The sequence below is a fragment of the Triticum aestivum genome, chromosome 4A, assembly GCF_018294505.1.
Source record: "Triticum aestivum cultivar Chinese Spring chromosome 4A, IWGSC CS RefSeq v2.1, whole genome shotgun sequence".
NCBI lineage: Eukaryota > Viridiplantae > Streptophyta > Magnoliopsida > Poales > Poaceae > Triticum > Triticum aestivum.
Window position 1 is genome coordinate 453,258,637 of NC_057803.1, and position 7,109 is coordinate 453,265,745.

Below are 7,109 nucleotides of genomic sequence, written 5' to 3' on the forward strand. Positions count from 1 at the left end.
GGAGAGATGGGGATCGTGCGGGTGATTGGGGTGATGAGGCTAGGGTTCGGTCGGGGGGGTGGGGGGTTATGCGGGGAGAGGTGGGCCGGCCGGGGTGGGCTGGCTGACTGGGCCGGCCGGTTGGCTAGCTGGGTCGGTTGGCCCGGGGGTTTGGGGGGTTTCTTTTTCTTTTTTTTGTTAGTTTGTTTTTCTATTTTATTTCTTTTCTCTTTTCTGTTTTATTAAATTTCGGTGTTTATGAAAAACCCAAGTTGCACCTAAAATATTTTTAATACTTATGCCACTACCGCAATTAACTTGGCACCTAATATAAAACCATTTATAATTGTTTATTATTTTATAATCATTTAACTAATTGTTTTGCTACTATTATATTCATTTTGAGTATTTACATATTTTATACAAGTGTGGTTTCTCCACCATAATTACCTACGCATTATTTGGCACCACCAGAACATTTTAGTTTTATTATTTGAAAACTTTTGTTGTTTGCCTATATTTTAAATTTGAATTTGAATCGTTTTGAACTAACACGAGTTTACCAACAGTAAACGAGGTGACGTGGCATCATTAGCAGAGGTTCACTGTAGCTTAAATACCCGGGCGTCACAATTCTCCTCCACTACAAGAAATCTCGTCCCGAGATTTAAGAGGAGGACTAGGGGGAAAGGTCTGGTTACGAAATCCTAACGAATCTTCTCGTCTTTGGTTGCTCTTCTTGAAGAGATCAATCCATTACACTGATGTCTTCATTCCTCTGCTTCAGGTCATCAGGATGAAGTCGGCATCCTTTCTTCGGGATCTTCATCGTATTTAAGAATAGGTAACGAGGCAGATCAGCAATGACAGAATGTTATAAGGGTAATAATCTGGGATTAACCCATGAATGAGCATATGAGTACCTCTCGAGTTGAACAAAATAAAACACATCGAGAGTAAAGTTGGAAGGTACAATAAGAAGTTTCAAGCAGCCAGTCAATCGTTCATCGCCTAGGCAGAAGGTGAAAAGGGGTTTCAAGCAACGGAATAATTATTGTGTCCGATGCCAGAATTGACGATCTCATTGGAAGGTGGCTCATGAATTACATACGAGTCCACGCGGGAGGAATAACTTTGGGAACAGGGGGTGTACAGGAGAGTCAGGTTTCGATCCTGTGGAACTGTGGGTTATGGGCCCACCATGTGGGTTAAAGGTAGGAAGGGCGGAGACGTCTTGCGTGATCATGCAAGCAAGGTATGTCAGAGGATAGCCTATCAGTTATGTCGGCAACAACATCAGTACCAAGGACGAGGGATGAAGAGAACCATTTTCCTGCTCGTTGAACGAGGCGGACCAGTAGGCAAAGTTCTCGTCCATCGGTGGTTACCGAAATGTCACCAACAAAAGTAACAGGGTCTCACTGGCAGAGTTGTACACCGAGGTGTTTACATAAGCAGGAGAATATTACTGCTCAGATCATATAGATCACAAGAAAGGTTAAATCAACAATGGTAGGAAAACATGATCATCAGATTAAACAGATCAATGGAAAGGAAAATAGGTATAAACACATATTTCAAGGGTATATCCTTCCCAAGGACAAGCAGAGCATGATATCCATGTCAGGATATAATGTAGAAAACTCTTTAGGTAGGGGAGAGGATTTTTCATGACATTACCCATACAGCGGTGTTTGGATAATTGGGCAGGAAATATTTAGCATTGGGCTTCAATGTACTTGTTGAAAATCAGAGTACCACAAACATGCTTCGAGATAGCATCGACATGGTCTTCGAGCAAAGGTCAGACTTTGGAAACATGAAGGATCCATCAGGAATAACTTGTAGAATAAGTCTTACAATTTCCTCATGGATGAATGGATAACCTTGCTGAAAAGGAATCTATAATGATAGGTCCTCCAGCCGGGGGGGGGGGTGCTAGGCATGACATCATGTTAGCGGGTCATCAAAGGATCAACATCATAACTCTTGGAAAGGTGTCCCAACCCTCATATCTGACCGAGATTCAGATCCGATTGGTGTCAGGATACCTCAGACTTAGGAGACCTGAGAAGAAAAGGTGCAATGCAAATTGACGAGATGACATTGTAAGATTCTCGGGGAAATGAACTATGAAGTGTTTTCCGTTATCAAGAGTCCATCATTAACCCAAGGAGAGGACAAGGAGGTGTCTGGTGAACTCAACGGCAATTCACCGAGATTCCCAAAAGATGGATTTCCACAATTAAGTGAACAAGGAGATAACATTGGTCAGATCAAATGATATAAGGAAGTATGCTCGAGGAAAACATACACAATTAAACATTGGTTGAAAGGTGTGCCCGAAATATGGGTTGGGTTGCACGACCAATGTCAGAATGGCGATTCAATAGTCAATAGCCTAAGAATGAACTTTCGACCATTAACTTCAAAAAAATAGGGTTGCTAGAAGGAAAGAATCCAAACAACACCGTTCACTTGTTGGAATTAACACGGGGACCAATAAAGAATGGTGATGGTGAGAAGTATTTCTATGCCAAGAATTCTCAAGAGGTGGAACAAATCTCAGAACATTCTTGACATAAAGGATGGTAATACTCCAAGGTAAAGAAGAACAATTGCTGGATAGCAAGGAACTCAAGGTATAACACCAAACATGAACAAGCTTGTGTTGGTGGGAAGGCAATAAAGTGGTCGACGATAATACAATTCATCGAGGGCAAGGATGTTATTTCTCATCATGAATTCAATTGATATCCTGGATGAGCTCAGAATGTTGATGATCACGACACCTTTGTCGCGAGAGTTCATGATGGTGTAATCGATCGGTAATGACATCAAGTCAAGTAATGATGAAGTGAAAGGTTATTGGAACCAAGGGTACGACACAAACTCGAAACCAAGCTTGTTGTTCAAGGCGAAATGATATGACGATGAGGATCGACATAAGGTTAGTTCATCGTCGAAAATTGGTGCTCCGAGAATAAGGACTAGGTAGCACAGTTAGAATCGTCACGACAATGATATAGCCAAACAGGCTAGGAATGGCGTGATCGGGTACAAACTCGTACTTATAGAAGCTTACTGAAGAGTTGTTGAACCGAAGAGCGGACTCGGTTCAGTTATCGGTGTCTTTGAGTGTTCAATAACTCAGAGCCCGCGAAAAATTGGAATCAGTGGGAAGGTAGCACTTGATGAAGAACTCATAAGGAGTTATGCAGTTCCATGATAATCTCGAGATACCAGGGGGGTAATACTCGACACAAGATCAAGGTAAAGGTGGGACTGGTGTATTGATCCATAGAAGACAATTGTTTTAACTTGTCCGAGAAATGAGATCAAAGAAGAACAATCATGGTCGGAACCACGGTTGCAAAAGGCCAGATCCTAGATATAAGATGAACTTATACCAAAGGAATAATTTATTTAAAAGAAGCTTTAATGATAAGATCTACATCGTGTCCATGGGCATGAACACAAGTTCAAGGTCGACTCCCACTTCTCCAATGCATAACCTTTCATTCACTTCTCGCGCTCAATGAAGTTGTAGTTTTGAAATTTTATCTGGCAAAATACCAGAAGAGTACGACTCGTGAAAACTTTCGAGTTCACACCTATTAAGGAAGGCATAGGTTCAACCCATTGGGGCATCTTAGAATCATATACCAAATCTTCAGAAGTAATTAACTCAAGCTCAAAGGCAGAGCATGGTTGAGAAAGCAGAGGATACAATTTACCAAAGGCATTATGTATCAGAGGAAAGGCTCACAAGGTTATTGAATATGAAGGGCGTTGTCAGATAAAATCCAACAAAGGATCTGGTGGTCCACAAGGGATCTGACGTGAGCATCGGTACTCAACTAGAGGAAGAAGATTGCAAGGAGATCAGATTATAGAAACAACTGACTAACTCAATTGTCAAATGCAAAGGAATTATGATTTCCAAATCAAGGGATCAGAAGCAATGCTCTGAGTAGGGATGGATAAGTTGAATAGCCTTAGGGTACAATCAATGACAATTGGATTGGTCGAGAACCAATTCCAGTTAAAAGAACGGCAGCTTAGCCGGAGAAGTAATTTATAAGGATCAATGATGATTGCGTGCATTCGCAAACATATTGAGTCAACAGACTCAAAATGATAATGACAAGGAATGTCATTAAGACTACGAGACTTATGGGATTAACCATAATGCGAGCAAACAAGAATTTCAAGAGCCAAAGGCTCCAGAGGATTTTCGGAAGATCGAATAGTATTTTGAAGACTTTTGTGAAACTCATGAACAACTGGGGATGAGCGGATACTTGACAAGTGCGGCGATTTATTTGAAGGGGTATTCATGTGGCAAAGAACTGCAAGGCAGTAGGCACGAAGTATTCTCGGAACAATAGAGAAAACTTCGGGTATCTTGTAATAACAAGAACAATGGGGAATGATCGTAAGAATGGCAAGTGTAAGTAGTTATCCATAAGGATTTATCGGTGGTCGGGAATAGCAAAAGTGATGGGCACAAAGTCTCGAGAGAATATCAAAGAGTATCTCCGAAATCTTCTGGTGCAGTCGGTGACCATCTGGACTGAAGGGGCTCTCCAGAAGAAAGTATTTTCGAGAACCTAAAGTTAGTTTTTAGTAAAAATCGTTTAACCCGAATAGAAGAGGGTTCAGAATCCCAGAGTAAAGGTCGAGGAATAAAGATCCTAATACCTCCCGATGGCGACGTGGGCCCATGGGCCACACAACCATGTTAGTAAAAGTTTTTCAACGACTAGACTCGACTTCGGCCAAGGAGTTGGAAAGGGGGATTCCTACAGGCAGTCGGCTCTGATACCAACTTGTGACGCCCCCGTTTCAATCGTACACTAATCATGCACGCAAATGTGTACGATCAAGATCAGGGACTCACGGGAAGATATCACAACACAACTCTAAAACATAAATAAGTCATACAAGCATCATAATACAAGCCAGGGGCCTCGAGGGCTCGAATACAAGTGCTCGATCATAGACGAGTCAGCGGAAGCAACAATATCTGAGTACAGACATAAGTTAAACAAGTTGCCATAAGATGGCTAGCACAAACTGGGATACAGATCGAAAGAGGCGCAGGCCTCCTGCCTGGGATCCTCCTAACTACTCCTGGTCGTCGTCAGCGGGCTGCACGTAGTAGTAGGCACCTCCAGTGTAGTAGGGGTCGTCGTCGACGATGGCGTCTGGCTCCTGGACTCCAGCATCTGGTTGCGACAACCAGAAAGAAAGGAAAGGGGGAAAAGGGGGGAGAAAGCAACCGTGAGTACTCATCCAAAGTACTCGCAAGCAAGGAACTACACTACATATGCATGGGTATATGTGTAAGGAGGCCATATCAGTGGACTGAACTGCAGAATGCCAGAATAAGAGGGGGGATAGCTAATCCTATCGAAGACTACGCTTCTGGCAGCCTCCGTCTTGCAGCATGTAGAAGAGAGTAGATTGAAGTCCTCCAAGTAGCATCTCCAAGTAGCATCTCCAAGTAGCAACTCCAAGTAGCATAATCCTACCCGGCGATCCTCTCCTCGTCGCCCTGTAGAAAAGCGATCACCGGGTTGTCTGTGGAACTTGAAAGGGTGTGTTTTATTAAGTATCCGGTTCTAGTTGTCATAAGGTCAAGGTACAACTCCAAGTCGTCCTATTACCGAAGATCACGGCTATTCGAATAGATTAACTTCCCTGCAGGGGTGCACCACATAGCCCAACACGCTTGATCCCATTTGGCCGGACACACTTTCCTGGGTCATGCCCGGCCGCGGAAGATCAACACGTCGCAGCCCCACCTAGGCAAAACAGAGAGGCCAGCACGCCGGTCTAAACCTAAGCGCACAGGGGTCTGGGCCCATCGCCCATAGCACACCTGCACGTTGCGAGGGCGGCCGGAAGCAGAACTAGCCCCCTTAATACAAGAGCAGGCTTACGTTCCAATCCGGCGCGCGCCGCTCCGTCGCTGACGTCTGAAGTGCTTCGGCTGATACCACGACGCCGGGATACCCATAACTACTCCCGCGTAGATGGTTAGTGCGTATAGGCCAGTAGCCAGACTCAGATCAAATACCAAGATCTCGTTAAGCGTGTTAAGTATCCGCGAATGCCGAACAAGGCCAGGCCCACCTGTCTCCTAGGTGGTCTCAACCTGCCCTGTCGCTCCGCCACAAAGTAACAGTCGGGGGCCATCGGGAACTCAGGCCCACCACTACCTGGATGGAGCCACCTGCCCCTTCAGCCCCCATCTCCAAACAGTATCACCAGTAATGTAACAGTGTAAAATATATAGTATATGCCCGTGATCACCTCCCGAAGTGATCACAGCCCAGTAGTATAGCATGGCAGAAGGACAAGAGTGTAGGGTCACTGATGGAACACTAGCATCTTATACTAAGCATTTAGGATTGCGGTTAAGGTATCAATGACTGTAGCAGCAATGACAGGCTATGCATCAGAATAGGATTAACGGAAAGCAGTAACATGCTACACTACTCTAATGCAAGCAGTATAGAGAAGAGTAGGCGATATCTGGTGATCAAAGGGGGGGCTTGCCTGGTTGCTCTGGCAAGAGAGAGGGGTCGTCAACTCCGTAGTCGAACTGGCCAGCAGCAGCGTCGATCTCGTAGTCTACCGGAGAGAAGAGGGGGAAGAAATAATGAATACAGAGCAAACAAGCATCACAAAACATAACAAGGCAATACGCGGTGTTCGGTGTGCCCTAACGCGGTAGTAGGTGATACCGGTGAAGGGGGGAAAACATCCGGGAAAGTATTCCCGGTGTTTCATGTTTTCGGGCAGAGGAGCCGGAGGGGGAAAGTTGCGAGTTCGATAGGTTAGGGGTGTGTGGCGGACGAACGGACTGCGTATCCGGATTCGTCTCGTCGTTCTGAGCAACTTTCATGTTGAAAATATTTTAATCCGAGTTACGGATTAAAAGATATGATTTTCTAAAGATTTTATTAATTTCTAGAATTTAATTAATTATTTAATTAATTCGAAAAATGGATTTATGACATCAGCATGATGTCATGCTGACGTCAGCAGTCAGCGTTGACCGTTGACCTGGTCAACCTAACATGTGGGTCCTGTGGGTCCCACCTGTCATTCTCTGTTTA